The sequence below is a fragment of the Lonchura striata genome, chromosome 3 (genome assembly GCF_050655825.1).
Source record: "Lonchura striata isolate lonStrDom1 chromosome 3, ASM5065582v1, whole genome shotgun sequence".
Classification (NCBI taxonomy): domain Eukaryota; kingdom Metazoa; phylum Chordata; class Aves; order Passeriformes; family Estrildidae; genus Lonchura; species Lonchura striata.
Window position 1 is genome coordinate 112,489,315 of NC_140705.1, and position 11,520 is coordinate 112,500,834.

Below are 11,520 nucleotides of genomic sequence, written 5' to 3' on the forward strand. Positions count from 1 at the left end.
TTTGGAGCCTTTAGGCCTGTCAGAAAAAATATTATAATTCACAAATTGCAATGTGCAACTAACTGTTGGTACTTTGTTTTCAAAAGTTTTGTGCCTGACAAAGGGAATGTGCACAAGGTGTTGGCTACAGTCAGAGATCCCACTAGAAGTGAATGCCTAGGAGGAGACTGCTGTCCAAAGAATGACAGTAAATTATTAACTTTTAAGCTAAATTTTGTTTAGTTATTTATTGAGTTAGTTAGTTAGTTATTGTGTAAGAGAAGCTGTATTTGGGGAACAAGCTGATACAAATATATTTTAAAATACTTTAATATTCAATACATGAAATATTACTTGCAGAGTACTATGTTCCTCTGTAAAGAGAATCAGTGTAACTCTTTCCATGACCTGATTCACCTGAATTCAGACAGGTATTCTGAAATTCTGTAACAGCAGAATAGATCCTCCTGTCTGTCCCTTCTGGTCCCTTTCACAGTTCTTTGTCCAGTTTTAAATGAAGCAGACAAGGAGAATATCATCTGTGTAGCCTGCAATTCCCCTCTTGTAATCCATTCCTTGTTAGGACTCTTCTTCACCCTCTACCTTCCTTGTTTAATTTTACCCTGTTTGCATTTTACTTTAGCTTAGCAGCCATCTGCTTACATTTTTTCCTCTATCCATCCTCATCTTTTGCTGTGGCATCAATCATTGTTTCTGGAGGAATCAAACTACAGCCACATGGGAAACTGGGGGTTTGCACATTCCTCAGTGCCACAGGGAACCTACCTTGTAGTTCAGATCTAGAAAAATAAAATGTTTGAGTATTAAGGGATTACATTGCACCCAGAAAGGTTTCAGAACAAACATTTCTTTTTCTGCACTGAAGGTCCCAAACTTCCTTCTTTCCCCATTCCTACTGGTTGCAGAGTTGGGATATTATTCTTCTCTCTGCCACAAAGGGTTTAGCTCACTTTATCCCTTCTGTGAGAGATTTTAAAAGGTGCTTTTCACCTTGACCCTACCCTGATGTCTCTCCAGGTGTAATTTGGTGCAAGTTTATACCAATGCTGGCATTTTTAAATTTTCAAACCAACTTTGAATTTTTGCACTTTGTACATGAAAGCTGTTAAAACCTTGCCCATTTAAAAATGAAGAACAACTGAAATCATAGGTTCTTGGAATGTGAAATTTACTCATGTGTAGCTGACACAAGGCTGAACATTCACCAGAAATCTTATGTTATGTCCTCTGATTTACTGTGAATCACTTCACATTTACAGAGGAAGTACAGATAAAATCATATCCATAACACTGTGATGACTATAAGTGGTACATTTAGCTGCTTTTTAACAGACAGTTGAATAAAATAATTTTAGAAATCCCATACCAAAAAATGTCATGCATTTTCCTCTCTGTCTTTCACTCTCTCTTCACTACAGTGCTGTTTAGAGCAAACTGAGTGTGCTCAATTTGCTCTGTTACTGTGTCAGTGACATTGATGTTTTATTTACTGAATTACACTTGTGTTTGAGACCTCCTTTATTTCCAGAATGTTTTGTTAAAGTCTTGCCTACATTAGGCATTTTATTTTATTTTCCTATAAAGCATTTCATGATGTCCTGATCCAGTTGGAAATTTTCTTGTAAAGTCTGGCAAGAGCTGCCATTACTCTGGACTTTTTGGGCAGCAGGGCAAATTTTATTGTCAGAGTTATCACATCCCCTTTCTGTTCACCTGCTGTGTTTTTATGACTTAAAATCAGAGCACCTTGTTTATGATGACAGTTTATTATTGAGTAGGAATATACCAAAAATATTTTTTCAATTATGGCAATAAAATATTGAAGATTCTGCCTAGGATACGTGTTAAGGAGAAATGTAGGGAATGTAATTCCCCTTGAGAAACCAATGCAATTAGTTTAATAAATACAGGGAGTGAATTAATTAGATTAATAAATTAAGAGAGTTTCTATTTGTCATTTCTTGATTATAGCTGGCTTTGTTTGAGTATTATTTGGTTGGGTAGTGCAGGTGTTTCTGCAATAGGATTTACTGTTAGTCTAGATTTTTAAAAAAGTCATACTTTAGTATCTTTCCATTTTGAACCCATTCAAAGAGTTATCTAAATTTTACAAATTTTAAGTAAATTCTTTCCTCTTTTCCCAAACCACGATGACAGAATATTCTGTGCAATGATACTGCACAAATATCCACACCAATTGTATTAGTTTCTCTTATTAGATATAATGGCCCACTGTTTGCAAGCAAAATACCTACAGTCACTTTATCTAATACATTATGCCCAAATTCAGGGAAAATTCAGTGCAAGCCAGGCCACTTGGCATTTCCAACTGGCCAAGATTTGTTGAGTTTGATGCATGTGGAGCAAAAGTAAAACAACCAATTTGGCTGGTTTTGGTTGTTTTTGGTTTGTCAGGTCAGTGAGTGCTGGTGCAGCCCTACAAACAGGCTCCAGGTGTGTGGGTGAGCTATTGACATTTTTGACTTAATTAACATTGAGCTGAACCTCTTATCAGTATATAAATTATAAGGGAAACACCCTTATGACATAAGGTAAGTTAATTCACATACCTGCTTAGAGTAAATTTAATCATAACCTGCTTTAGGATAAATATTCTTATATGGCTACTGAAAAATCCATTCATTTTATCATCAATGAAATCTGAGTGAGTACAAACATTGATATTTGAAATGCTTATTTTTAAAGAAGAAAAAGATTCTTTTCAGGAATGTTTCTTCTCATGCTTGGGTTGTGCAACTGAAGCACATTGAAGAAATAAGTTGTAAAGACATACTTGACCCATAGTCATTTATTTCTGAAATTCTTCAGCTCTGATCTGTATTCAAAGTATCAACTGTCTGTAGAGCACTTGCTGGGGGCCTGGGGAAAGCAGTGAACCTTTTTGGGGTTGGCCCAGGAAAGCTTTATCCAAAGGAGATGGAGGCATGAAAGAAAGAGGTGCAATAAAGTTTGAGTGCAAATCACATCTGTGTAACCAGCACTCAGCATGCTCATCACCCAGGGCAAAAATGCACCCCAAAAATTAAAGTGAAAAAGATGGAGACCCACCAAGTCACAGCATGTGACTTTATTGTTGTTGCTTTATTAACCTGGGAAGCATCAGCTCAAACCTGTGGTCTGTCTACACTTTCTGGGAATTTTTCATTTAATGCTATGAATTATCCCATTCCCACAGCTGATGCTGCATTTTTATTAAAAATACTGCTCACCATCAGGTGTTGGAATTACTAGTCTTGCCTTACTACTACATTGCCACTTGGGAGCTACACATGCAGAAGACCTTGGAATATCCCATTTTCCTGCCTGGTTTGCCACCTCTGATAATTAAGGATTCCAGGATGGGCTTGCTGTTTCATTTTTACCAGGACACTGCAAAATTATAAAGAAAATTCTACGCAATGAAGTAAGAGTAAGACTTAATTTGGAGAGCATAAGCACATAAAGATATGGTGGCTGTAAAAACCATTATCTTTTAGCAAACAACAGTTGCTTATCAGATAAGACAGTGATTTTAATGAAGAATCATAGATAAGGATAGAGCAGCACATTGATTAATGCACACAGCAACTTCTCCTGAAACCTGAGTGCATTAGGTCCTCACTCTTTTGTGATGATATGCAAGCTGCAATAAAGCTTTTACAGTTATTCAATATCATGAATAGTATTAGAAGAATTATCAGAGTTTCTAGTTGAAATGGATGACTCCATCTTCTGGACTTACTAAAGTTCTCACTTTTTTATATATAAACCTGCATTATAATTAGACAGAGGTAAACAAAGGAAAGAAATTTCCAGGAAAGAACTGAGGGGGGAAAAGGAAATAACCTATTTTTATTTTTGTTATCGTACAATGTAACTTGAATGTATTGTAAGTAGTTAGGAATTCCCTAATTTAATCCACAGCAATATACAAAACCACACCACCATGTTTTTTGTCTTTTGTAAATGTGCTTTAGGAAAATGCTGTTTGTCACCAGTAAAAAATCAACCAGCCTTTGTAGCTGGACTGATTTATTTTTGAATGCAGGACTATTGTTAAATTAGAATTTTTTTTTTTTTTCATTTTTTTTTAATCTAGTCCATATATCACACTTCTGTCATGAGAAAAACTATACATAATTCCTGGGGCAACACGTCCCCATTTCCCTTTTAGATTTTTCTGATCATTGAACCCTGCAATAAAATGGTCCCATGCACACCTGTGTGACACCTGGATGCTGCAGTGCATGGGCTGTGGTGTGAGGCACTGAAGGAGAGTTGCTGGGATCTCACCCGAGTTTGACAGAGCAAAACTTCTTTTAAAGGGAAGTTTTTGAGGTTTGGTGGGATTCTAGAACTGGAGGATGGTCTGAATTTACAGTCATCTTCCTGAAATCAATTATTCCTTAAAACTACTGTAAGTTACCAACCTCACAAGATGTTTTATTGTATTGCACATGAAGTTACATTTAAGAAAGCTTGTATTTGCATGAGTAAAAATGTGCAGTATGAGGCTTCTTGTTTTGAATATCTTTTAACCTGCTGGTTTACCTGAGATGAAGAGAGAAATAATGCAAATGACTGTGAGCTTGACTGTGATGTGTGAAGGAAGCACAGAGTACACGTGCTTTGTTAATGTGAGTTTCTCAGCTAGTAAGCCATTGTATATTAGTAATATCATCATTCAGGACTAATTAATGCATCATTATGGTCTTCTAAGAGGCTTTTGCCAGTGTGAGGCTGTGTGCATGGGTTCGTATTTGTTCTGGAAATGTTTTATTATTATTGCTTTATTGTAATGTGTAAGCTGATTTGGTGCCTTGAATTGCACTCACACCCCCAGAAGCATTGTTTTAATTGGAAATATTTGCAACTAAAAATGCCAGACATAAAACATAAATGTGTAGTGGGCCATTGTCTAATTCTATACAAGGAGAGTTTTATTAAGGGTACAGAGATCCAGATACAGCGGCTTGGTGGTCTTGAACCCAGAATCAGAGAATTGGTTCAACATTAAGAGTTTGTCTCCAATACTAAAGGGCTGATCCTACACATTCCCCTTTTTTGGGCCTGTTTAGGGCCTTGTGGGGAATGCACAACTTTTGAGGATCAGATCTGAAACTCTTCCCAGGGAACACGCTTTTGAAGAACATCTGTTTTGAAAACACCAGGCATGTGCAAACCAGAGTGAGACCAAGGTCATCTGAAGTTTAGCTTTCCTCTACCCAAGAGCTGCCTGTAGTCATTTTGCTAGCTGTATTTTCATCTGGCCCCTGCATAGTAAAAACTCTGCTCATAAAGCAATCACAAAAATTGTTATGGCCCTAAAGAATGCTGCTGAAAGCAAATAAGTGCTGTAGTTTCCAGATTCCATCCCTAATTAGTAAGAGGGGTCAAGTGTCAGGTCCATCAGTGAGCTGTAGTATTTCAGTTTTCGATCAGTAAGGGTCATTCATTTAACAAGACAAAGAGGCTGAGAATTTTCTTTGTGACATTGTTCTTGTTGCCTTTCCTTCTCATGTTATTCCTAGTTTTTTCTTGGTAGTTTAGCTTGGGTTTTTTGAAACCAGTCTCTGGATAATAATTTAGTGGACTCTTAAATCACCCTTTTTTTTTTCTGATCCTTGGCAATATAGTTGCTTCCTTTCCATTAACCTACTGCCTGATTACACCAACTGTCTGAAATGCAGTTAGAATGACTCTTTGCATAGGATCTTATCTGACACTCACATCTCCTTCCATTTTTTAATCTCATTTTAAGGACATGGAAGTATTTGGAGTTCCTTCTGCCTCTTTTATCTAGATTCCATTTTCTTAAATGAAATCATCCAGCTTTTCCAAGGGGAATAGTTTAATTGTTCAAGGTGCATGATTTGTTGTGACCTTACAATTGTGCAGGACCACGGTCCGTGGTGTTCCATGCAAGTGATCAGAAGGGGCCACGCTCGCCTTTGAAGTGGGGTAGCTTATTAAAAAAGTAGTAAATTGTATCAAACTTTCTGTCCAATTAACTGTGTCCTTTCCACATAAGCACGGGGTTTCTTTTGTGTTGTGGACTGCGGGGGGTTTTGAGCAAAATTTACTGCCAAATCTATGTTTTAACAGACTAGTATGAAATATTTTCATTCTAACCACCTATTGATTCATCTAAGTTCATAGATGAATAGTCATAACTTGAAAGATTTATTGAGTTCTAGGAGTCCAATTTGTCTAGCTTATTTGTTTTACAATAAGGCCACTTTTCTGCCTCTGCTGGTCTCTCTGCTCAGCTTTACTCACTAAACCTGTGGCTCATATTCTCTACTGCTTCCATGGGACCCATCGTGCAGCTTGGCTTTGTATGGTTTCGATTTAATCAAGAGGAAGATGAAAGTAGGTGTGTGTTACTTTCAACTCCTCAGTCATTCTGCCATCCATCTTAGTCAATGTGTGGTTGCCCAGGACACAGCATTAATGATAGCTGTCAAAATAATAGTCAGAAGGTTAAAGGTCAAGAAAAATATGTAAAAGACTTCAGGGTGAACCAGATGATAAAGTAACTCATTTAGGCCATTAAATGCTAGCATAGTATGGACTTGATGGGTTCATGGGTTACTAGAAGCAAGAAGAGTAAATGGGGACATCTTCAAGTAGTTTACTCTTGTTAAAAGATGAAAAAAGATGATAATAGCATTACCAAACAACTGCACTAAAGGCAATTTTCTTAATTACCATGCTGACCCAGCAGTGCACAGAGAGAGGTCTTGTTATTAGAATGAAAGCTTTTACTTTCAAACAATATTAACCCTTCTTGGTACTCTATGTCTTAATTAAGAGTATTCCTGGAAGTTCTGCAGCTCTCAACATTTTAGCATTTCTTTTTGGGATTGCAAAGCGATGAGTCAAGAAACAGACCACTGCATCTTTCTTTATTGTTCAAAGCAAAGGGTTCACTTGTTGAAGCAAAAGACCACTGGGTCTTTGCTTCATTTTAGGTCTTTCTCCAGTAAAACTATAAGTCACACATTTATGGAAGGAGCAAGTCTGAGCAGCTAAATAGTCTCTGACTGTAAAAACACTAAAGTTGTCTCCCTTTCCCTAATTTTTTCAGCACAGCATTTTGTTTTCAGTTATTTAGAAATAGACTTATTTTCCAGAATAATCTAGGTGAGGAAAAAAAAAAATTCTGAAAGCTATTATACTCTTCCTAAACAGTGAAATGTCATAGAAAACTAGAAAGTTTTTATATGTATCAATAAAAGGCTTTCAATTTCACTGTCTGTAAATGGGGGCATGGATTAATAATTTCCTCAAATCCTTAACAAAAAAATGAAGCAATGTAATTTGCATGTGTTTTCTGTCTTCTTTTACCTAGCTGGCCATGGTTAGTGAAGGCTAAACACAGGCATTGGCTGCCATGCCAGAGGGATTGCTGGCTTGCTGGTTTCTTAAGGGATCTTTCAGTAGCACTACTTTGGTTTGAATTGCCTTTATGTCATGCTCAGATATGTTCTTCTTGCAGTCATTGCGTTGTAGTTACATTTGGTGGAGAGGAAATCCAAATCTCAGCAACAAGAAAAATGTCATAGGCAGGGGATTTCTCTGCTCTTCTAACATCTAAAAAGATATGCATGTACAGAACACTTTACTGAGAGCAGTGAGATATTACTGGGAAGATTATTCTTTAAAAATAGGAGGATTAATTTGCAATTGTCTGAGGTTGTAACATTATACTACCATGATGAAAGAACAGTAAAGTACACTAAAATCAGCTGTACTGAGAGTTTTGGGAAAGTCAGTACTGCTTCTGTGACCATCATCCACTGTTCAGAGAAGGCCTGTATTGATACTATCAATTACTATTGATAATTTGGGAGGGGGACACCAATGAATCTGGAGGCAGTGACTGAAGCATCTAAAGTGTTTTGCTCTAGAAGGTATTTCTTGTTATGTTTTCTTTCTTGGCTTCCCTCATCAGAGGACTTTTCAGTGACTAGCACTCCATGTGGCATGCCAAGCAACAAGTCTTTGAAGCTCAGAGAATTATTTGGAACATGGTAACAAGAGCACAAAGAGCTGTTACAGCATCAGATTGATCTCCACGTACCTTCCCTTCAGAAGCTGTCTCTGAATTGGAGTTTGGCCTAGAGCAGAAGCAAATGATCTGATTTTCTGCACTTGCATCACATTGATTCAGTTCATGGGGGTTTTGGTGATGTGGGGGAAAACTAGATTCCTTCTGAAGGAAAATGAACCTGAGTTGAGCTTCAGGTACTTCCCAGCCACATACCAGTGCCCAAAATAATGGCTGGTCTTCTATATATGTGGTAGGGATATTTTGTTCAAGGAATCAGATAAAATCTGGTTCAAGTAACTCCTGAAATGTGCCTATTCTATAGATGTAGGGCCTTCAGCACCAACTGCAATAATCCTTTGATCTGCTCTTTTCACACCAAACACCTTGCTGCTACAGAGTCAAGGCATCTAAGGTAAAATGATTGTTCTGGAATATTTTCTGTGGCACTTGGTAAGTAGTTTAATTATATTATTAAGAATCTGCAGTATATCATACTACTATATCAAATTTTATTTCTTTTAATACTGTAATATCCCTAACAATCCCTACTAATGTTATGAAACTGCTGGGCTTGGCACTGTAAAAATATGTAGGAATTTTGGCTAGAGCTTCTTGAAAGAGCTTACAATCTACTTCAGTGTAATAAAGTGAGAAGCATGAAGGGAAGTTTTTTAGCTTTGCTTCTTGGGAAACAGCTAAAATAATTTGTCTAAAATGAAACAAAAAGTATAAGGTAGAACTAACATTTGAACTTACGTACTTTGAAAATCATTCCCGTGTCTGGACCAAGGCACTGACAAGCTGATTTTCCATCAAATTTTCAAAGCACTCTTTGTGAGTTTCTAGTAAAGCACTGTATTCCAGCCTTATAGTGAGTTTAAAATCATCTATCTTCTGGTGTCTGGTTTGCAAAAATTGTTAGCTGACCAGGCAAAGAACATCTGAATGGCTAATGGAAACTTTCTCTTCCCGCTAAAAGGGGCAGTTGGCTAATTTGTTTAGCTAAACTATATTAGCCTTTGGGAAAGTTTTATTATCACAGTCAAAAGCAGGAAGCAGGGAATGGACATGCTGTATTTTTAAAATTAAAGTAATTTTGAAAAAAACAAACTCACTTTCCTATTGATTATTTCAGTTGTTAGATTAGAGGCTCATTACTTTTAATAATAGGATAATAGAAGCTAGAAATGGAAAAGATCTATTAGATCATTGAGTCCATCCCCATTACAAGGGCAGGATATAGCCAGGTATATGTGGATGGATGTATCAAATATTAAACTCATATGACACAGGCAATCTTCTGTTTCCTCCACAGAGTGCTGATGCTAAGAGCTTTGACAGTGAGTTGTTTACTCTTAAAAGCAGCTTCTGAGCTACCTTCTGGCCAGCTCTTAGGCAGATGTTTAGTTGGGAGAGAAGGATCCCAGGAGCCCAATGAGAAATAAGGTCATGGTGTGGCCTTTTTTCCCTCCCATGCCTGATGCCTGCAGCTACTGGCAAGTGAATTTCAACATGCACTTGGGCACAGCCAGGAGATGCCTTTGCAAGGCTGAAATTCAGCCCCTAAAATGTTGTTTTTTTGGTTTTTTTTTTTTTTCAAAGTGCATTGTTACAGGGAGAGAAACAGAGAAGTTGAGGAGTAGTTTCTCCTCACTCTGCAGTGCCAGTGTGGGAATGGGGCAACACAGGAGACCAAGACACCAAATCCAGTGGCTCACTGGTTTTTTTGTGTCCTCTACAGCAGCTGCCACAGAGATGCTGAGAGTCAGGTGAGATGTGCAAGAGGAGAGTGCATTCCAGATGCATCATTTTTCCCATTTGCTCAGCACCTGGTTTCAGGTAATTGATCTTAAACCTCTTCATCTCTCTGCACTTCAGTTTTGTAGCAAATAGGCCTGTTTGGAATTGATCACCCCTTCCCCACACAGCCAATCCTCTTCCCCACAGACTTGGGCTCCATGTTATGCTCCATAATATTTATGAGGAACATATGAAGGCTTGTGGGGTTATTTGTGAACATTATGAAAAATAGTTCCAAGGTGGAAGTCTTATGAAGTAAGACTTCCACCTTGGAAGTATTTTATGTCCATGATTTAGCTTCTGGGATGCTTTGTAGATGAAAAATCCAGAAGGTTTCCCCAGATGTATAAAAATATCCAGTCTTAAGAGGCTGCCTTCACAGCAGTCAAATAAATTTATTTGATATAAAGGGGTCATAAAGACTTAATGTTTTTGTTTTTTTTTTAATTTATTCCTCACTCTGTAATTATGGTGATGGAGAATAAGAAGACCTTCAGCTTAAAGGAATACTTCAACTGTTATATCTCCAAAAAACAGAGTCAAAGACCTGTATTAGAATGGACTGTTGAGAAGCAGTAGTCCAGTTAGTTCTTTCAAGTATTACATCACTGGCATTATTAATACTTTTGCCTGTAAGCAGTCCTTTTATCTTCTCTAGAACTCCAGTAAATCTACTCATGTGGGTAAGGGAGTAGCATTCATTTACTGAGCCTACTCAAACAGGTGAGGAGGCATATTAAGTTCAATAAGAGCTAGTCTTGTGCATAAAGATTAATCACCTCACTAAGCATTCAAAAGATTTAAGGAGAAAGTCAGCCCTTTTTGATTCTGTCCTTATATTGATTTTGGGGAAACTGCTAAATTTAGAGCAATTAGATACATTGAAAGTAATTAAATGCAAAAGTGCTGTAGCAATTAAAATGGGAGTCCATGCTGCATATGGAGCAGTTCAAGCATTTAATGGTGTTTCTCAGTTTCCTTTAAAATTGCAAGAGTTTTTCAAGATTGATGCCTTCTGGAATGATGCAACCCCCTATTTTGTATTTAAAGTTGGACGATGGTACTCCTCATTGTTTTTTGCTGTTAAGTAAAATCTAATTTGTGGTTTTGTTTTTTTTTAAGTAAGTATGGACATAATAATTTTAAGTCACAGTGTATTGCACATGCCCAGAACAGCCTCGATCATTTCCAAATTCAAGGACTAATAAAAATTGGAAGCACTCCAGTAACTTTAAATTACTTTGCACATTGAAGAGTGATTTAAAATCATTGAACTGATTCAATTTTTTTTTATATATGCACTTCAATTTGGAAGTGAGTCAGACGGACAGTAGTGTGCTGAAGAGGTATGAGGCATATTGAACTAATTGAAACATTTTTAATTCAAGAAAGAGAGAAAGGAGGGGTAATGAGGTTCCTAATAGGAGCCAAGAGAACACCCCCATTTACTGCCACTGTGTGGTTAGGAGTAGGATGATAAAGCAGTGAAGGAATGACCAACACCATCGAGGAGTCAGCTTTTTTAGTATTAGTGTGCTAGGGATATGAAGGATGGCCAAAGTTGGTAGGATCTGGAAAAAGCCCTGTGATTATTCTTTATTTATTACAACTATGGTTTTTAAAGAGATTTGCACACTTCTGTATGTTTTGTTTTCCTCCTGCAG

At 37.3% G+C, this 11,520-nt stretch overlaps 1 protein-coding gene across 1 annotated transcript in view; it reads left to right on the forward strand.

Moving 5' to 3' along the window:
• The window catches only part of LOC146768063 (uncharacterized), a 518,279-nt gene that overhangs the window by 401,865 nt on the left and 104,894 nt on the right, over window positions 1-11,520 (forward strand). Inside the window, exon 4 of the transcript XR_014954527.1 lies at window positions 9,798-9,895. The gene's annotated coding sequence lies outside the window, so the exon portion shown is untranslated. The remainder of the gene's footprint in view (window positions 1-9,797; window positions 9,896-11,520) is intronic.